The following is a 22,284-nucleotide window of genomic DNA, read 5'->3' as shown; positions in this document are numbered from 1 at the left end:
TGGGAATTGTTTAATCCCTCCTCCATATTTAAATGATAGTCATGCTGGATAAAGTATTCTTGGTTCAAGGCCCTTCTGTTTCAATGTATTAAATACATCATGCCATTCTCTTCTGGCCTGTAAGGTTTGTGTTAAGAAGTCTCATGATAGCCTGATGGATTTTCCTTTGTAGGTGAGCTGTTTTCTCTCTCTGACTGCCTTTAGTACTCTGTCCTTGTCTTTGATCTTTGCCATTTTCATTATTATATGTCTTGGTGTTGTCCTCCTTGGGTCCGTTGTGTTGGGAGTTCTGTGTGCCTCCATGGTCTGAGAGACTATTTCCTCCCCCAGTTTGGGGAAGTTTTCAGCAATCGTTTCTTCAAAGACAGGTTCTATCTCTTTTTCTCTCTCTTCTTCTTCTGGTACTCGTATAATGCTAATATTGTTGCATTTGGATTGGTCACACAGTTCTCTTAATATTCTTTCATTCCTGGAGATCCTTTTATCTCTCTCTGCTGCAGCTTTGTGTTCCTGTTCTCTGATTTCTATTCCATTAATGGCCTCCTGCACCTCATCCAGTCTGCTCTTAAGCCCTTCCAGAGATTGTTTTATTTCTGTATTCTCCCTCCCAACTTGATCCTTTACCTCTTACATATTTCTCTGCAGGTCCATCAGCTTGGTATGACCTTTATTTTGAATTCCTTTGCAGGAAGATTGGTTAAATCTATGTCCCCAGGCCCTCTCTCAGGGGTTGTCTGGGTAATTCTAGACTGTACAAAATTCTTCTGCCTTTTCATGGCGATAGCTATCGGTAGCGCATCTGTCAGCTGGGAGAACAAAGTCCTTTCCTGCTTGCTGCTTGCCTTGCCCTTCTCTGACACCTGTGTCCATTACTCTCACACCTTGCGCAGACTCTGGATTACCCCTAAGGTGCCATGGGTGGGGTCACTGTCATTGTAGCTCTGAGCCTTGAGGGGAGTGGCAGGCACACTAGGCATGCTCTCCTGCGGGAACAGCTTGCCTTCGTGCCTTGCCCCGGTTTCCTCTGCCTGTGTTGGCCTGCTGCACGTCTCTGTCAGGCTCTGATTCTGGCCCAGGCGCCTGCACGCTGGAAGGAGATTCTGGCGGTTTCTGTGGACTCAGTCACTCCCTGGCTATTCTGCCGTTGTGAGCGGGCACGCAACCGCTCCCCGGATACTTTGCTGTGATTGCCCGTGCGACTACTCCCTGGCTGCTCCGGCTCTGCGTCCGCACGTGGGGCTGTTCCCCAGCTGCTTGGCCTCTGCATGCATGTGTGTGGCTGCTAGCTGACTGCTCAGCTGCTGTGGTGGGGCTGCGCCTGCGGAGGAACAACTGGCAGGGTGTTTATCACCGTGAGGGGCTTCATCGCTGCATTGCCTCCCAGGGGTTGGGGTGCCTGAAATTCCCTGGGGTTCCCAGCTGCTGTGCTGAGTGTGCCTGGGCACTTCCATCCAGCTCTCAGGCCCCTGTCCCTTTAAGACTTTCAAAACGCACTCGCTTTTCTTTTGTTCCAGGGGAGCCGGCTGCAGGGACCCTCTCACAGATTTTACTTTTCTGTTTCCCAAATATCCAGCACACTGTGCAATGTGTGTCTGTGCTACCAGTGTGCATTACTAGGGCTGGTTATATAGCTGTCCTGGGCTTCCACTCCCTCCCCAGCCTGACTCCTCCTCCTGCTGGGGACCTGGGGGGTGGGGGTGGGGGGTCTCTCAGGTCCCGCCATGCCACGGTTTGTATCTTACTGCCTTTGTGAGATGCTGAGGTCTCGCAGATGTAGATGAAGCATGGCTATTGTACTGTATCCTCTGGTCTCACTTTTAGGAAGAGTTGTATTGTGTTTTCAAAAATATATATGGTTTTGGGAGGACATTTCAGCTGCCCTCCTTATGCCGCCATCTTGGCTTGCCTCTCATTTCATTATTTTTAAATAGAAACACTGGAAGAGAGGTGCAAGTATTTAAAGAGGTTGATAGGAACCAATTGAAAATTAGATACTGTAGATTATCTTGAGGCAATATATTAATTTGAATGAGTTAATTGTGTTTGTGTCTTTAGCCAGGAGGTTGGTTACATAGAGGAGTCAAAAGACAAAAGCGTCCTGATGGTAAATGTTTACTGTCTGTTAAGTGCCACACAGTGTAAAGGGGCTTTTCATGTTATTCCACGTAATCATCCAAGTAGACTTTGTGAGCAGGTATTGTTAGTGCTTTGCTTCTTCACCCTGCTCCCCCAAATGTGGGCAAAGAGAAATTGAATAATTTGTCTAGAATCACACTTTTAAGAAGTAGAATTAGAACTAGAGCTGTCTGTCTCTGAAGCTTCTTATTAGATCATGCTGTCTGATTAAGCTTTCTGCAATGATAGAAATACCGTTTTTCTGCACTGTCAGATATGGCAGTCATTTATCCAGGTGTGGATGGAGCACCTGAAATGTGATTATTGTGCCTGAGGAACTGAATTTAATATTGTATTTAATTTTAGCTAGTTTAAATTTAAATAACCAGATGTTGCTAAGTAGCTTTAGTATTGGACCCCCCAGCTTTAGATCATGCTACCTAGAAAATCTGAGTGGTAGGATTGACTCTTCTACTAGCTTATATATGACATCAGGCAATTTATTTAGTTCTTGAGCCTCAAATTTAATCTGTTGTGAAAATGAAGAAGTTATCACTAAGATTGTCTCCTGGGTGCTTTCTTGTTCTAAAGTTCTGTGTTTCTTGTCAAAATGTACAGTGGCACTTAATATTTGCAAGCATTTTATGTGAAAGGGTCCTCCCTAATATACTCACCCATAAAGGTGATAAAGATTTAATTTTTTCTTGAGAGGGCATCTCTCATTTATTGATCAAATGGTTGTTAACAACAATAAAATTCTGTATAGGGGAGTCAGTGCTCAATGCACAATCATTAATCCACCCCAAGCCTAATTCTTGTCAGTCTCCAATCTTCTGAAGCATAACGAACAAGTTCTTAGATGGTGAACAAATTCTTATATAGTGAATAAGTTCTTATGTGGTGAACAGTACAAGGGCAGTCATCAGAAAAACTTTTGGTTTTGATCATGCAGTATGAACTATAAATAATCAGGTCAAATATGAATATTTGTTTGATTTTTATACTTGATTCATATATGAATCCCACATTTCTCCCTTTATTATTATTATTATCACCATTTTTAATAAAATGCTGAAGTGGTAGGTAGATGCAAGACAAAGGCAGAAAACACAGTCCAGTGCTGCAGGAGAGCAAATGTAGATGATCAAGTGTGTGCCTGCAGACCATGTGTTAAGCCAAGCTAGACCAGGGCAACAAAACATCCACGAATGCAGAAGATTTCTCTCAAAACAGGGGGGTGAGGTTCTAAGCCTCACCTCTGTTGATCCGCAATTTCTCACCTGATGGCCCCCCTGCGACTGTGCCTGTCTTAGGTTGTTCCTCCCTTGAGGAATCTTACCCGTCTCTGGCTAACCAGTCATCTTCCGTGGCCATACAGGGAAATGTAAAGTTGGTAAGTGAGAGAGAAGCTATGTTGTTTGAAAAGGTTAGCTTTTTACTTCTTTGGAGATTTATGCCCAGTGGCTCTATGCCCAGCATTTGTCTTGAGGTATCTTTACCACTTGGAGGAATTATAATACTCGGTGAATTCGATATGAGGCAAGAATTCTATTTAAGGTTTGTAATTAGGAAGGAAGAAGAAAAGCTATAGAGGTAGCAGACGGAAGAAAATATGGGAAGATTGATTATTTCTTTGACATATCTTCTTGTAGAGTAACTTAAGCATGTATAGGTTTAAACTACTAATTAAATTGCACACACACATTAACATAATAGGAATACAGTTACATAACCAAAGCAGATCTATAATTACCATCCATCTCCAGTGAAGCCAAGAAAACCAGTTAGGCACCCTAGGCATTTGTGAAAATTTGTCTATGATATAATGGATATTGTCCAACTGTACTTGAACAGTCTGAGAGAAATCAGACAAATTAAAACAACCCATTCCTGGGAACTGTTCACATCCCTATGTTCTTTTAACAGTAGATAGTCTGTAGTTGTAAGACTTTGGAGCACTACAACTTGCACTTCTCCTAATTTTTGGTTGAGTTCCAACAGTATAGATCCAGTCAATTTGTTGTTTTACTGTATGCACAGGCCAGCTTAGATATCTCCTTCTTCATTCCAATGGTAAGTCCAGGAACTGGTGGGATGAATGCAGCTACAACTGCAGCATCACCTGGATCTTTGTTGAGGTTTTTTGATGATCATCTTCTGGTATGAGTCTTCCAGAGAGTGCTGATGTTGGAAGTTCTTCTTCATATCGTATCTTAGTTCATTTTCTGGGTGGCCAAATTAGGCTTTGATTCTCTGTATAAACACAAACAGACCCTTAGCCCACACTTTGATATGCCCTTTATACCGTTGTGTAGAACTCATTGGAGGTCACCACACAGGAACTGCTTCTCTTTTTTTTTTAAGAGAAAGGAATATTATCAGAAAAGTGTACCTCCATAGCTGATCATCTGACACCCTTTAAGTGATCAAAATTAAGGACATTTAAAGCATGCATTCATTGTTGATTTACAGTTAGTTTTATCCTATCAGGGAGTAATCCCCCTTTCCTTTCTTTCTCTTTTTTTTTGTTATCATTAATCTACACTTACATGAAGAATATTATGTTTACTAGGCTCTCCCCTATACCAGGCCCCCCTATAAACCCCTTTACAGTCACTGTCCATCAGCATAGCAAAATGTTGTAGAATCACTACTTGTCTTCTCTGAGTTGTACAGCCCTCCCCTTTCTCCCAACCCCCCATGCATGCTAATCTTAATACCTCCCTTCTTCTTCCCCCACCGTTTTCCTCCCTACCCACCCATCCTCCCCAGTCCCTTTCCCTTTGGTACCTGTTAGTCCATTCTTGGGTTCTGTGATTCTGTTGCTGTTTTGTTCCTTCAGTTTTTCCTTTGTTCTTATACTTCACAGATGAGTGGAATCATTTGGTATTTCTCTTTCTCTGCTTGGCTTTTTTCACTGAGCATAATACCCTCCAGCTCCATCCATGTTGCTGCAAATGGTAGGATTTGCCCTCTTATGGCTGAGTAGTATTCCATGTGTGTATGTACCACATCTTCTTTATCCATTCATCTACCGATGGACATTTAGGTTGCTTCTAATTCTTGGCTATTGCAAATAGTGCTGCAATAAACATAGGGGTGCATCTGTCTTTCGCAAACTTGATTGCTGCATTCTTAGGGTAAATTCCTAGGAGTGGAATTCCTGGGTCAAATGGTAAGTCTGTTTTGAGCATTTTGATGAACCTCCATACTGCTTTCCACAATGGTTTAACTAATTTACATTCCCACCAGCAGTGTAGGAGGGTTCCCCTTTCTCCACAGCCTCACCAACATTTGTTGTTGTTTGTCTTTTGGATGGCAACCATCCTTGCTGGTGTGAAGTGATACCTCATTGTAGTTTAAGTTTGCATTTCTCTGATAATTAGTGATGTGGAGCATCTTTTCATGTGTCTGTTGGCCATCTATATTTCTTTTTTGGAGAACTCTCTGTTTAGTTCCTCTGCCCATTTTTTAATTGGATTATTTGATTTTTGTTTATTGAGGCATGTGAGCTCTTTATATATTTTGGACGTCAAACCTTTATTGGATCTGTCATTTACAAATATATTCTCCCATACTGTAGGGTTCCTTTTTGTTCTATTGATGATGTCTTTGCTGTACAGAAGGTTTTCAGCTTGATATAGTCCCACTTGTTCATTTTTGCTGTTGTTTTCCTTGCCCAGCAAGATATGTTCAAGAAGAGGTCACTAATGTTTATGTCTAATAGGTTTTTGCCTATGTTTTTTTCCACGAGTTTGATAGTTTGATGACTTACTTTCAGGTCTTTGATCCATTTTGAATTTACTTTTGTGTATGGGGTTAGACAATGGTCCAGTTTCATTCTCTTACATGTAGCTGTCCAGTTTTCCCAGCACCATCTGTTGAAGAGACTGCCATATCGCCATTGTATGTCCATGACTCCTTTATCAAATATTAATTGACCATATATGTTTGGGTTAATGTCTGGAGTCTCTAGTCTGTTCCACTGATCTGTGGCTCTGTTCTTGTGACAGTACCAAATTGTCTTGATTAGTAGTCTTTATAGTAGAGCTTGAAGTTGAGGAGTGAGATCCCCCCTACTTTATTCTTCTTTCTCAAGATTGTTTTGTCTATTTGGGGTCTTTGGTGTTTCCATATGAATTTTTGAATTATTTGTTCCAGTTCATTGAAAAATGTTGCTGGTAATTTGTTAGGGATTGCATCAAATCTGTATATTGCTTTGGGCAGGAAGGCCATTTTGACGATATTGATTCTTCCTAGCCACGAGCATGGGATGAGTTTCCATTTGTTAGTGTCCCCTTTAATTTCTCTGAAGAGTGACTTGTAGTTTTCAGAGTATAGGTCATTCACTTCTTTGGTTAGATTTATTCCTAGGTATTTTATTCTTTTTGATACAATTGTGAATGGAATTGTTTTCCTGATTGCTATTTCTATTGGTTCATTGTTAGTGTATAGGAAAGCTACAGATTTCTGTGTGTTAATTTTGTATCCTGCAACGTTGCTGTATTCTGATATCAGTTCTAGTAGTTTTGGAGTGGAGTCTTTAGGGTTTTTTTATGTACAGTATCATATCATCTGCAAATAGTGACAGTTTAACTTCTTCTTTACCAATCTGGATTCCTTGTACTTTTTTGTTTTGTCTGATTGCTGTGGGTAGGACCTCCAGTACTATGTTAAATAACAGTGGGGAGAGTGAGCATCCCTGTCTAGTTCCCGATCTCAGAGGTAAAGCTTTCAGCTTCTTGCTGTTCAGTATGATGTTGGCTGTGGGTTTATGATATATGGCCTTTATTATGTTGAGGTACTTGCCCTCTATTCCCATTTTGCCGAGAGTTTTTATCATGAATGGATGTTGAATTTTGTTAAACGCTTTTTCAGCATCTATGGAGATGATCATGTGGTTTTTGTTTTTCTTTTTGTTGATGTGGTGGATGATGTTGATGGATTTTCGAATGTTGTACCATCCTTGCATCCCTGGGATGAATCCCACTTGGTCATGGTGTATGATCCTTTTGATATACTTTTGAATTCGGTTTGCTAATATTTTATTGAGTATATTTGCATCTACATTCATCAGGGATATTGGTCTGTAATTTTCTTTTTTGGTGGGGTCTTTGCCTGGTTTTGGTATTAGGGTGATCTTGGCTTCATAGAATGAATTCGGGAGTATTCCCTCCTCTTCTATTTTTTGGAAAACTCTAAGGAGAATGGTTATTATGTCTTCTCTGTGTGTCTGATAAAATTCCGAGGTAAATGCATCCGGCCTGGGTGTTTTGTTCTTGGGTAGTTTTTTGAGTACCGTTTCAATTTCTTTGCTCGTAATTGTTTTGTTTAACTGCTGTGTTTCTTCCTTGGTCAGTCTTGGAAGGTTGTATTTTTCTAGGAAGTTGTGCATTTCTTCTAGGTTTTCCAGCTTGTTGGCATATAGGTTTTCATAGTAGTCTTTAATAATTCTTTGTGTTTCTGTGGAGTCTGTTGTGATTTTTCCCTTCTCATTTCTGATTCTTTTAATTTGTGTTGATTCTCTTTTTCTCTTAATAAGTTTGGGTAGAGGCTTATCTATTTTGTTTATTTTCTCAAATAACCAGCTCTTGATTTCATTGATTGTTTTCTATTTTTTTATTCTTCTGAATTTTGTTTATTTCTTCTCTGATCTTTATTATGTCCCTCCTTCTGCTGACTTTCGGTCTCATTTGTTCTTCTTTTTCCAATTTCAATAATTGTGATGTTAGACTATTCATTTGGGATTGTTCTTTCTTCTTCAGGTCTGCCTGGATAGCTATATACTTTCCTCTTAGGACTGCTTTTGCTGCGTCCCACAGAAGTTGGGGCTTTGTGTTGTTGTTGTCGTTTGTTTCTATATATTCTTTGATCTCTATTTTAATTTGTTCATTGATCCATTGATTATTTAGGGGCATGTTGTTAAGCCTCCATGTGTTTGTCAGCCTTTTTGTTTTCTTTGTAGTATTTATTTCTACTTTTATACCTTTGTGGTCTGAAAAATTGGTTGGTAGAATTTCAATATTTTGGAATTTACTGAGGCTCTTTTTGTGAGCTAGTATGTGGTCTATTCTGGAGAATGTTCCATGTTCCCTTTGAAGAATGTATATCCTGTTGCTTTTGGATGTAGAGTTCTATAGATGTCTATTAGGTCCATCTGTTCTAGTGTGTTGTTCAGTGCCTGTGTGTCCTTACTTATTTTCTGCCCGGTGGATCTATCCTTTGGGGTGAGTGGTGTGTTGAAGTCTCCTAAAATGAATGCATTGCAGTCTATTTCCCCCTTTAGTTCTGTTAGTATTTGCTTCACATATGCTGGTGCTCCTGTGTTGGGTGCATATATATTTAGAATGGTTATATCCTCTTGTTGGACTGAGCCCTTTATCATTATGTAGTGTCCTTCTTTATCTCTTGTTACTTTCTTTGTTTTGAAGTCTATTTTGTCTGATATTAGTACTGCAACCCCTGCTTTCTTCTCGCTGTTGTTTGCCTGAAATATGTTTTTCCATCCCTTGACTTTTAGTCTGTGCATGTCTTTGGGTTTGAGGTGAGTGTTTTGTAAGCAGCATATAGATGGGTGTTGCTTTTTTATCCATTCTATTACTCTGTGTCTTTTGATTGGTGCATTTAGTCCATTTACATTTAGAGTGACTATTGAAGGATATGTACTTATTGCCATTGCAGGCTTTAAATTCGTGGTTACCAAAGGTTCAAGGTTAGCCTCTTTAGTATCTTACTGCCTAACTTAGCTCGCTTATTGAGCTGTTATATACACTGTCTGGAGATTCTTTTCTTCTCTCCCTTCTTATTCCTCCTCCTCCATTCTTCGTATGTTGGGTGTTTTGTTCTGTGTTCTTTCTAGGAGTGCTCCCATATAGAGCAGTACCTGTAAGATGCCCTGTAGAGGTGGTTTGTGGGAAGCAAATTCCCTCAGCTTTTGCTTGTCCGGGAATTGTTTAGTCCCGCCATCATATTTAAATGATAGTCGTGCTGGATACAGTGTCCTTGGTTCAAGGCCCTTCTGTTTCACTGCATTAAGTATATCATGCCATTCTCTTCTGGCCTGTAGGATTTCTGTCAAGAAGTCTGATGTTAGCCTGATGGGTTTTCCTTTATAGGTGACCTTTTTCTCTCTAGCTGCCTTTAAAACTCTTTCCTTGTCCTTGATCCTTGCCATTTTAATTACTATGTGTCTTGGTGTTGTCCTCCTTGGATCCTTTCTGTTGGGGGTTCTGTGTAATTCCATGGTCTGTTCGATGATTTCCTCCCCCAGTTTGGGGAAGTTTTCAGCAATTATTTCTTCCAAGATACTTTCCATCCCTTTTCCTCTCTCTTATTCTTCTGGTACTCCTATAGTACAGATATTGTTCCTTTTGGACTGGTCACAGTTCTCTTAATATTGTTTCATTCCTGCAGATCATTTTATCTCTCTCTATGTCTGCTTCTATGCGTTCCTGTTCTTTGGTTTCAGTTGCATCAATAGCGTCTTGCATCTTATCCATTCTGCTTATAAATCCTTCCAGAGTTTGTTTCATTTCTGTAATCTCCTTTCTCTCATTTGTGATCTCCCTCCGGACTTCATCCCATTTCTCTTGCATATTTCTCTGCATCTCTGTCAGCATGTTTATGAATTTTATTTTGAATTCTTGTCAGGAAGATTGGTTAGATCTGTCTCCTTCTCTGGTGTCTCTGTGATCTTGGTTTGCCTGTAATTTTGTCTTTTCATGGTGATAGGAATAGTTTGCAGAGCTGGGACGAGTGACGGCTGGAAGAACTTCCCTTCTTGTTGGTTTGTGGCCTTCCTCTCCTAGGAGAATAGCGACCTCTAGTGGCTTGTGCTGGGCAGCTGAGCGCAGACAGGGCTTCTGCTTCCTGCCTGGCTGCTATGGAGTTTATCTCTGCTGTTTTTTTGGGCGTGGCCTGGCTCGGGCTGCTACTCCAAAGTGGTGGACTTGCGTTTGAGGGGGAGCGGTCAGGAGGCTGTTTATCTCTGTAAGCGGCCTCCGTGCTCCCTGCAGCCCAGGGGATTAGAGTGCCCAGAGATCCCGGAATCCCTACCTCTGGACTAAGTGTCCTGCCCTGCCCCTTTAAGACTTCCAGAAAGCACCTGCCAACACAAAACAACGACCACACACACACACACACACAAATGGCCGCTCATTTTTCTTTATTCTCCGGTGCCAGCCTCAGGCACCTGCTCACTGGTCTTGCTGTCCTGTTTCCCTAGTATTGGGGTCCCTATCCCTTTAAGACTTCCAAAAAGCGCCCGCCAAAACAAAACAACAACAAGAAGAACAAAAAAAAAAAATGGCCACTCGCTTTTCTTTTGTTGTCCGGCGCCAGCCTCTGTTACCCGTTCGCCGGTCTTGCTGCCCTGTTTCCCTAGTATTGGGGTCCCTGTCTCTTTAAGACTTTCAAAAAGCACTCAACAGTACAAAACAACAACAACAACAACAACAACAAAAAGATTGCCGCTTGCTTTTCTTTTGTCCTCCCGCACCGGCCTTCGGTACCTGCTCCCTGTTCCCTAGTATCCAGGGTCCCGCGCATGCACTGTGTCTGCCCTCTGATCCGGATGGCTGGGGCTGGGTGTTCAGCAGTTCTGGGTTCCTTCTCCCTCCTGCTGAGACCTCTCTCCTCCCGCCAGGAGCTGGGGGAGGGGCCCTTGGGACCCACTGGGCCGGGGCTTGTATCTTACCCCCTTTGTGAGGCGCTGGGTTCTCGCTGGTGTGGATGTGGTCTGGATGTTGTCCTGTGTCCTCTGGTCTCTAGTCTAGGAAGAGTTGTCTTTGTTATATTTTCATAGGTATATGTGGTTTTGGGAGGAGATTTCTGCTGCTCTACTCACACCGCCATCTTGGCTCCCGATAAAGATTTTTATTCAGTCAGTTTCTCTTTTTGAGAAGAGTATGTATAAAGCACACATAAAGGGTAGTGGATTATTTTCCCCTGAACTGTTTGGCAAAAACATTGTGTAACCAAAGGCAATACTTTTCCTTGGAACAAGTTTGAATCTTTTAAAACTGTATTTTAGTAAGCCGCCTTCCCATTTAAGAATACAGTAGTTCTCCCTTGTCTGCAGTTTTGTTGTCTGGGATTTCATTTTAAGTATGGTGCATAAGCAGATGATCCTCCTGACATATAATCAGGTCTAAGGCTACATTACAATTCCTATGTCGTCCCCTTCACTTTATCTCTTCACAAGAGGGTGAGTACAGTACAATAAGATACATTGAGAGAGAGAGAGACATATTCACATAACTTTTATGATAGTGTATTGTTACAGTCATTCTATTTCACTATTAATTGTTGTTGTTAATCTCTTACTGTGCCTAACTTATAAATTACACTATCTTAGCTATATGTGTATAGGAAAAGCCATAGTATATGTAGGGTTTGGTACTGTCTGTGGTTTCAGGCATCCACTGGGTGGGAACTACCCACAAGTAGATAAGGGACTACTGTATATTACAGTTCCCCGTTGCTTATCAAATTAATTCCAGACTTAGCTGCTTGACCTTGAAGGCTTTCTACCAGCTGCATTTCACTAACCCTGGTTTCTCATTCTTGCTTAAAAAGAAAACATTCTTGTTTTTCCTGTTACCTTGTTTCTTCAGTTTAAACATGGCTGTCTAAATCCATGTACCTCCTCTTAAGTCTTCCTAAAAAATACACCTTTTTCTGGAGGAACGCTGCTTAATCTAGTCGTAATGATGAGACTTTGAATCCTGGTTATAAGTACTGTGGGCTAATACATGATTGTTTAGATATAGTTAGTTGACTACATCCTTCTTAAGTTTTTTATTACCCATTCTGTGTCCTTAAATGTGAAAAAAATTTTAAGTGGGGGTTGTTTCTTTTGTATTGCCTCATGAATTTAGTCCATTTTCAGTGATTCTGCTTTGAAAAGCTGCTAATTTTTACAAAATGTTAAATAATATGACAACATTTACCCTTATTCACAATCACCACTCTAGTAGATATTTTTGTTTCCTTTCAGGTGGTTACCTGTATTTCTTTTTTATAGAGTAACGTAGAGATACAATTTTGGGTTTAATAAATTGGAAACAGCATAGTGGAAGCAGAGCAATGTGGGGAAAATATGACAGACTTTGGAACATTCAACTGGATTGGAAACTGGTCTCAAAACCCTTGGGCAAATTATATACCTTTGAGCCTACTTCTTGTCTGTGAAATTAGGATGATAATACTTGGCCTTGAATTGTTGTGAGGACTTGGATAATATATATAAAACATGTAGCATTATTCTTTTTTAAATGGTAAGGACATATTTATTTATTTTATTATTATTACTATTTTTTATTAAGGTATTGATATACACTCTTATGAAGGTTTTACATGAAAAACATGTGGTTACTATATTCATGCATATTATCAAGTCCGCCCATACCCCATTGCAGTCACTGTCCATCAGTGTAATAAGATGCTACAGTCACTATTGTCTTCTCTGTGCTACACTGTCTTCCTCATGATCCCCCCCACACCATGTGTATACTAATCATAATACCCCTCAATCCCCTTCTCCTTTCCTTCTCACCCACCCTTCCCCACCCCTCCCCTTTGGTAACCACTAGTCCCTTGGAGTCTGTGAGTCTGCTGCTGTTTTGTTCCTTCAGTTTTGCTTCGTTGTTACACTCCACAAATGAGTGAAATCATTTGGTACTTGTCTTTCTCCACCTGGCTTATTTCATTGAGCATAATATCCTCCAGCTCTGTCCATGTTGTTGTAAATGGTAGGATTTGTTTTCTTATGGCTGAATAGTATTCCATTATGTATATGTACCACATCTTCTTTATCAGTTAATCTATTGATGGACACTTCGGTTGCTTCCATATCTTGGCTATTATAAATAGTGCTGCAGTAAACATAGGGGTGCATATGTCTTTTTGAATCTGAGAAGTTGTTTTCTTTGGCTAAATTCCTAGGAGTGGAATTCCTGGGTCAAATGGTATTTCTATTATTAGTTTTTTGAGGAACCTTCATACTGTTTTCCACAATGGTTGAACTAATTTACATTTCCACCAGCAATGTAGGAGGGTTCCCCTTTCTCCACATCCTTGCCAGCATTGGTTGTTCCTAGTCTTTTCGATGTTGACAATCCTAACTGGTGTGAGGTGGTATCTCATTGTGGTTTTAATTTCCATTTCTGTGATAATTAGTGATGTGGATCATCTCTTCATGTGCCTATTGGCCATCTGAATTTCTTCTTTGGAGAAGTGTCTGTTCATATCCTCCGCACATTTTTTAATAGGGTGATTTGCTCTTTGGGTGTTGAGGCATGTGAGTTCTTTATATATTTTGGATGTTAAACCCTTGTCAGATATGTCATTTCCAAATATATTCTCCCATAGTGTAGGATGCCTTTTTGTTCTACTGATGGTGTCCTTTGCTGTACAGAAGATTTTTAGCTTGACGTAGTCCCATTTGTTCAGTTTTGCTTTTGTTTCCCTTGCCCGAGGAGATACGTTCAGGACAAAGTTGCTCATGTTTATATTTAAGAGATTTTTGGTTATGTTTTCTTCTAAGAGTTTTATGGTTTCATGACTTACATTCAGGTCTTTGATCCATTTTGAGTTTACTTTTGTGTATGTATTTGGACAATAATCCAGTTTCATTCTTTTACATGTAGCTGTCCAGTTTTCCTAACACCAGTTGTTGAAGAGGCTGTCATTTCCCCGTTGTAAATCCATGGCTCCTCTGTTGTATATTAACTGACCATATATGCTTGGGCTTATATGTGGGCTCTTTATTCTGTTGCATTGATCTATGGATCTTGTGCCAGTACTAAATTGTCTTGATTACTGTGGCTTTGTAGTAGAGTTTGAAGTCGGGGAGCATAATCCCCCCACTTTATTCTTCCAGGAGTGCTTTGGCTATTCAGAGTCTTTTGTGGTTCCTTATGAATTTTAGAACTATTTGCTCTAGTTCATAGAAGAATGCCATTGGTATTTTGACAGGAATGTAGCACTATTCTTTAGGAAGAAGAAATGATCTATAAATGGTAGCTGGTACTATTTTCTCATTCCCATTGTCATGAGTATAATTTACAGTTGCTTAGAAATTTAGATGATTTTATCAATCAGTAATTGTGTGGTCATATACCTTCTGTTAAATATTTTGGTTGTTTCTTAGATTTCTCCTGTTAAAATCTGCACTAAGTGTATTTGTGCTTATGGCTTACTTGTTTCTTTAAAACCCTAGGACTGGGATAATGGTCTAGTGGTGTGAATATTTCTATGCCAAATCTTTCTCCTACAGAAAACTGGGAATTCTTCTTTTGGAAAAAATGCTAATTTGGTTGTAAAATCATACATCATTGTTTATAATTAAATTATTTTGAAAAAATTGGTTTATTGGGGTATGATGCAGTGAAGATTTATATTTTACACAAACATTTGATATAGAGATCATTGGTATAAAATAAGACATGATGTTCTTGAGCTCAAATTTTATGGTAGAGCTCATGTCGACAATTACTTCAGAGGGACAAGTGTTATAAGATATGGGGAAAATGAGAAGTGTCATTTGAGCAATGTCTTGGAGGATGGGATGGAATTGATCTGGGTAGAGAGAACAGCAAGTACAGGAAGTCAGAAGTATGAAAAGATGCATCATGTGGAGAAATCCAAGTTGTCTTGAGCATGTCTGTCTCTGTCTGTGAGATGATGTTGGTGCCTGATTTTGTGTGCGAATTTGTGTGCTTAGACATATTTGTTCACTGTGGCAGGAGATGAAACCTTGTAAGGCTCCTTGTTTGACTTATTGAGATTGTATTAAGAACTTCAGAACAGAGCTTCTCATATGGTGTGCCATGAATTGTTTACCAGTGTACCAGGGAGCAAGATAGTAACTCACTAGCCTATGGGATCAGGGCATATTGGAGCTCCCAGGATGGTTTCTTTTGAGCTTGACTCCTTGGCTTGTCACAGTGTAGTCAAAAATTATTTTCTTTGGTGCCAAGTTGGGAAAAGGATTGGTTTAGAGGTTCTAAGTGTTAGAAAGTTTATGGTAGTTATTCACCCTTGGCATTCCCACTATGTAATCAAAACACCAATATCAAATCCTAAAATAAGAATAAAGGAGGTCAAATCAGAGTCCACCCTTTTCCTTCCCATTCTTCCCTTCCTCTCCCCACCAGTAATTACTACCTAATTATATTGTGTGTATATGTGAAATACCTTTTTTGGTTCTTCTGTATTGCTAGTGCCCTATACAAGTGTTTAGTCTGCCTCTTGGGAGCTCAGCATTTACATTGGGGAGAATTTATAGGTGTTTAAATGGGGAATGATAAAATTAGACACAAGTTTTGAAAGATTACTCCTGACTTCTTGATGGTTTAAAGATGAGGTTAGAAATGGAGTAGAGAGACTAGTTAGGATCCTTTTACTGTGGTACAGGTGAGGGATGATTGGAGCTGGAAATGGGGAAATGAAGACGAGGATGTGGGACTAGAACTGAAAACTGACTAAGTAGTTTCACTGACTGAGAGTTCATTTGGATATATGGGACAGAGGAAAAGAGTTGACAGTGCTGAAATTTCTTCTCTGAGCAACTGGGAAGGGAAGGTCAAATAATTTTCATTCATTACTTTTAGTGAGCCAGGGTTTTTGATAGGCATAGCGGTTGTCATGAGTTCTTAATGAATATTTAAAATTAGTTTATTTTGAAATAATTTCAAACCTACAGAGAAGTTGCAAAAACAGAACAAAGAGCTCTGAATCCCCTTGAACCATATTTTCTTCTGGAAACATTCTTGCAACTTAAAAACATTTATTTTTATAGTAAAACTTTTAGGTTCACTGCAAAATTAAGAGAAGGTGCTGTGATTTCCCATAAACCCCCTGTCCCCACAGATGTATTTCAACCAATTTTTTACATTGTACTTACTACATATACTGTGTGTATACACAGATAAGCCTATAACTATAACATCTTGTGCTTGACCTCAGTGAAGTGGGCTCAGTTGAGATTTTCGCCTTCCATATGTCTCAAAAAGGAACCTTGACATCCTCTTCAACTCTTTCCCTCTTTTTATTGTATCTTACTTCGATTTTCAAATTCCAGTGACACTACTTAGTCATCTCATTTCTGGGCTCCTATTTTCATCCCTACTTCCAGCCATCTCATAATGCACCATTTCTAATGTCATTAGACTTCCTAAAACATTTGAGAACAAGTTGCAGACATGATGCCCATCACTCCTGAATAATCTAATGTGTAGTTACCAAAACATGGACAGTCTCTAACATAACCACCAAATCAGGAAACCAACAGTGATGCAACACTACTTCCAAATACCTAGATACCATTCAAAAATTTCCAACTGTGTAGTATCTCTCTCCTTTTTGGTCCAGCATCAAATTTAGGGCCATTGGATTTATTTTTCATGTCTCTACTCTCTTTCAGTTTGGAACAATTCCTCAATATTGCTCTGTTTTTTATGACCTTGAATTTTTTTATTCTGTAAGGTGTTACTTAGCTTCAGTCCATCCAGTGGTTGTTCATGTGCAGACTGAATGCATCTTTGGCAAGAATACCATAGATGTGATGTGCTATTCTTAGTGAATGACTAGGAGGTATAGAGTATTGTCCCCCCACTGGTGATGTTTAATCTTAAACACCTTGTTAAGTTCATGTCTGCTGGGTTTCCCTACCATAAAGTCATCTTTTTTCCTTTTGTATTTGGTAACTCTTTTGTGTGAAAAGATCTGTAAAACTGTAATATCCTGTTCCTTATCAGACTTATGCCTACAAGCCTTTGGTGACCTTTGCCTAAATCAGTCACTTTATAAAGGTTGCTATGTGCACTTATTGGTTGATTTTGTATTGAAAATGGATGTTTCCTTTCTTCCCCATGCATTTATTTATTCATTTACTTATTTATATCAGTATGTACTCACTTCTATTCAGTGGGTTTTATTAGTTATTATTCTTTTAAATTTTACTTTGGTTCTTAAATCATCCTAGATTTGGTTAGTGGATAGCTCTGTCTTTTTGGCACATCCGCAACCTTTGAATATTCCCTTATTACTTCCTGGCACAAGATGTTCCAGGTTCATTTTGTGTTTTTCCTGTTCCTGCTCTGGAATCATGTATTTTTCCAAGGAATCCTGATTTCATTTACTGGAGATGGTCTGAAGAAACCAAGCTTTGGAGGCTAATGCTCATTTCTGCTAAGGTGTCTTCCCTTCTAGGGAGAAAAAAGCTGCAAAATATATGTATATATGTACACATATGAATCTTTTTCTATATCTGTGTATGTATACCTAAAAAGTTCACACTGGTGCGTCCACTTCCCTTCCAGCACCTCTGGGTTCTTTCTAGTCTTCCTCTTTTCTGTATTTGTAAATTGCTTCCCAGTGGTGTGGATAAAATGAAGGTTCCTGTGGCCAGGATTCTCACCTGCCCCTGTTGACTAGCTCACTGTACACATGTAGGCAATATGTTGCTATGACTGCATATAATATAAAGAGCTCTGCCCAGTGCTCTGGGTGACATGGTGGCATGGCTGCAGGAGAGCAGAGCAGAGGATGGAGTGGTGGCAGCACCGAGGACAGAGGCCCAGAGGATGGCTGTGTGGGCCAGAAGACCCAGAGGACAGCTGTGCAGGCCGAGAGGCCCAGAGGCAGAGTACAGCTTGCTGCGTGCAGACTTCCTCTGAGTGAATGAGATTTGAGTGATTGACCTGCCACTGTGGAAATAAAGTTGGGTATTACCCTTTCACCCTAAGAACGTTCTACTGTCATTTCTTTGGTCACATTGAATCCATAGTGAACTTGCCTGGGGCTGAAACGCATTGGCAAGACAAGTGGTGAGAAATTATCTTCAGTATCCCATTATCTTCAGTATATTCACTTATTTGCTCAATTCCCTTGTATGTGCCCATCTTCCAACGCTGTGCTAGTTATCTCTTGCTTGCCACCTTTGAGGCCAATGGCACCTGGTCCTCAGGGCATGCTAGGAAAGGAAGATAAATTCTCATTTAATCTTTTTATTTTCCTTGTTTAACAAAAACTTCTTAGGAAGGTCTTATCCCCAGTTTTAAAGGAGAACAAGGTAGAAATTCAGAAATGTATGTGACTTTGGACATGTTACTATGTAAATAACAGCAAATATTTTGAATTCAGATTTGCACAATTATGCTGAAGCATCTTTATTCCCTGCTATACTGCATAGCCTCTGACTACCTGAAATACTTCGGAAATTCAAAGTGTCAGGATTTAGGGTAGTATAGGTGGTAGTTGAAGCAGTGAGTATGACTTTTACTGCTTTTGAGTGTGTGTAAAGTTAGGAGGAGGGAATTGACAGCTTCCGCTCACCATCATTTAAGGGTTAAGGGCTCTCAGAAGTGAAGAAGCCAGTGAAGAAGACTGAATGGTGGTGAGAGCAAGAGGATAATCTAGTTGTGTGGTAGAAGGTGATGAGGGAAGGAGTTTCAGGAAGGTTCAGATGCTGTGGAGAGAAAGAGATAAGCTCAAAAGTGGTTTAAATTTGACTATTGGAAAGTTATTGTGACCTTAACTAGTTGGTTTTCAGATGTGTTCAGGCTGATCACCACTATCAGAATCAAATGGGGGTAGTGACTAAAAACATCAATTCCTCAGATTTCATCTTAGACCTTATAGATTCTTAGAAGAGTGGGTGAGGATTGTAGAGGTGGTCACATAGGAAGTCTGCTTAAATGCTGGTATGGTTTTTCTGAGGTATATTAAAGTTTGAAATTCATTATCTTAGCAAAAGAGTAGAGGGGTGTAGTAAGAAACTCAATTGAGGCAACTAGATATATATTGAATATAGGCTAGACATCTCTAAGAAACTTGGTCAGAAAGGGAAGAAGGAAGACTTTTGAGTATTGGAGGAATAGGGGGCAGAGTCAAAGAAATGCCCTTAAAAACTTTGGTGGTAGGTATTTGCGCTTGTACCTTGCCCCCATTTCAAATGATTACCATCCTGTGGTGAGTCTTTGTAGTAATCCAGGACTCTTTGTTAACCTCATTTTATTATTAGTGTAATTTGTATCTTGCCTTTTTGTTTGTTAAACAATTGTTAATTAAGAGCTTCTCTCGTTTTTTATAAAAACATGAATTTTAAGTGTATTCTTGTATATAAACAAGTTGCTAGCAATACAATTAAATGTTATATCTATAATTGGAGGTGACTTGAGATGGAAAGCATTTAGACAATCCAGATCAATATAATGTATCCAGATCAGTATAATGTTTGAAAATTGCAGACATCATGATCATAACAGTTTATTCCTAAATGCTTCAGCATGCAAACATGCATCTTCTAGGAATAAACATATTCTCCTACATAACCACATGATCACACTCAGGAAATTTAGCATTGTCTAATTACTGTAATCTGTAATCTGAAATAGAGTTCATATTCAGATTTCTCCATTTGTCCAAACAAGTCCTTTATTCCACACACCCCCACCCATCTATGACTGGGTGAAGGACGACACACTGCTTTTGGTTGTTAATGTCTCTTTTAATCTGTACCACTTCCCCAGTCTTCCGTATCTCTTCACTTCTTCACTTACACATCTCCCTCACATTTTTGAAGAATCCAGGTCAGTTGTTCTGTAACGTATCCCTCAACTTGAATTTGTCTGATTATTTTAATTTTATTTTTTTCATAATTAGATTCAGTGTGTAACATCATGGTGCCTGTGACATTTGGTGGTGTCAAATATGATCACTTGGTTAAGACAGAATTTGACTGATTTCTCCCTTGTAAAGGTACCTATTCCTTTGTAATTAATAAATAATCTGTGGAGTGATACTTTAAGATTATGTATTTTAGGTATGTGTGTAGTTCCCCCCAAAACTTTAACTCAGTGATTTTAGCATTTGTTGATGATACTTGCCTGAAACAGTTATGGTAGTTGTAAACTATGACATTTTTCTGTCTTTGTTATTCCTTATACATTCATTTATCATTTGACAGTATTCTACAAAGAAGAGTTATTCTCCTTTACATAAAAAAAAATAGTATCAGTCAGACCTATGGATTCTTGTTTTATTCAGAGTATTACCTATTCTTGTTATTTATTTTGAAATCTTAATTGTCTCATTTGGCCGATGGGAGTGCCTTTAAACTGCTTCTTAATGTCCTTTGGTTTGTTCCCATCAAATTTTGAGGACATCTTTACTTACTGACCTAAGATATTTAGCCTGACCTTGTATTTTCCTTGCCCCAGCTTTGGAATAAACCGTTTCACCCAAGGAGTCCTGATTCCTTTTAGTGTGAAATAGTATGTATGGCATTAGGCATGTTCAGTGTTACTGGAATCTTTTTTGTTTCGAGGTCCTAATAGAATGGACAGAAATACCTGTATTTTAAAAATGAGATCATAACACTTTCTCTAACTCCAATCCAACACAACAGTCTTCTCCCATGCTGTATCTGACCACCTGTCTACTATAGTAAGACCCCTGATTCCCAGCATCATTAGTGTATTTATTAATTTGTTCAGTCATATAGTACACACAAAATAGTATCAGAATGCTGCCTCAAGACCACTACCAATAACAAAGTTACTAATAAGTTCAAGGTTTTTTTTTTAACATTTCTTTTAATTTATCCTCAAAATACATTGTGCTCTGGTTATATAGTCATAAACAGGTGTCAAACTGGTCTGCTGGTTAAATCTGACCTGTTACCTGTTTTTATATGACCTATGACCTAAGACTGATTTTTATATTTCTGAATGGTTGAAAAAAGTCAAAGAAAGAATATTTCATAGCATCATGAAATTGTGAACATTACATGAACAGATAAAGTTACTGTCCCAAGGTAAATCAGAGCTAGATGGTAACAGAATTAGAATGTAAAAATCTACAGTGAGTCAGTGGTTTACCAGGTTTACTAATGTAACAGCATTGTTACAGAATCTGTCTTGGGCTCTGAAACCCTTTCGCTAAAATTTCATATGAAATGCAGCGTAGTAATATAGACATATTTGTATTTTAAGAACTTGATAATTTGCTGAATGGGTGCTCTATGTTTGCTGCTTTGCCCATTCATTTGCATTCATTTCCATTCATTCGTTTTTTGCAGGAAGTGTCCCATATGGACAATGACTTAGGAACTTGATTTGGGGAAGCAATTGGGAGAGACTGGAAAGAATAGCCTATAAATAAAATAGCCAAAATAAAAACAACAAAACTCTGCTATTGATTCTCAGTCTACTTGTAATCCTTTTTCTATTAATATCACCAGTGCACATGAGCAGTGAGTTAATTCTCTGCTCTTACTGTGGCACAGTGATTGTGATTTCTTTTCCCATCGACTTTTCTAGAGGTGATGTTTAGGTGGAAATTGAGGAAAGAATAAAGTGCAATGGATCAGATAGAAGATTTGCAAAATTCACAGATTGTGGTGATTCTCTTTCAATGATGTCATCAATTAATTTAGGTGCTACCTTGGTTGACTTTGTAAAGAACAATCAGTAAGACTCTTAGTATGAGGAAGTAGAAGTCATTTCATTATGATATAGCAGAAATAGTATTGTCTTTGAGATTAGACTGACTTGGATTCAAATACTACTCTTATCATTTTTGCTCTGTATCCTTGGGCAAACTACTTAATCCTTCTGAGAGGATTAAAATAACTGACTTTAAGGGTTAAATGACAGAATGTTAGATATTCCAGGTAGTATTGCTGTGTAACAAACAATTCCAACACTTAGAATCATAAAACGATCACCGTTTTTTTATTGTTACAGACTCTCTGAGTGAGCAGTTCACACAGAGCAAAGGAATAATGGCTTTTTTCTGCTCCACAATGTCTTCTTGCTCAACTGGGAATGGTTGAGGGTTGGAACTCTTGATGCTGGAGGATCCACTTCCAAAATTGCTTCTTCAAATGTCTAGTGACAAAAGGATGAGCTCAGCTATAATTGTTGATCAGAGCACCTATGTATGTCACTTTATATGGCTTGGACTTCTCATAGCAAATTAGCTGGGTTTTGAAAGGAAGCATCCTGAGGTGAGTGTTCCAGGAGAGCCAGGTATTCCAGAAGATTTATACTGTTACGTGTACTATATTCTGTTGGTCAAAACATTCACAAGTCCTAAGTCACCCCCAGTTCAAGAGAAGTGACATTGATTAGCTAATTCTTGATGAGAGGAATATATGTGTCA

General features: G+C 39.2%; 1 protein-coding gene across 16 annotated transcripts in view; it reads left to right on the top strand.

Moving 5' to 3' along the window:
• Positions 1-22,284, top strand: part of PTPN4 (protein tyrosine phosphatase non-receptor type 4) — a 269,179-nt gene that overhangs the window by 12,857 nt on the left and 234,038 nt on the right. The window contains exons 2-3 of one of the 16 annotated variants that reach the window (XM_073241318.1): positions 19,783-19,878; positions 21,867-22,129. The exons of 14 other annotated variants lie outside the window; for them this stretch is intronic. The gene's annotated coding sequence lies outside the window, so the exon portion shown is untranslated. The remainder of the gene's footprint in view (positions 1-19,782; positions 19,879-21,866; positions 22,130-22,284) is intronic. One more of the 16 variants, XM_073241319.1, reaches the window with a different exon arrangement.

The sequence above is a fragment of the Manis javanica genome, chromosome 7 (genome assembly GCF_040802235.1).
Source record: "Manis javanica isolate MJ-LG chromosome 7, MJ_LKY, whole genome shotgun sequence".
NCBI classification, from domain to species: Eukaryota; Metazoa; Chordata; class Mammalia; order Pholidota; family Manidae; genus Manis; species Manis javanica.
This window is presented reverse-complemented; position numbering and strand designations above follow the sequence as displayed.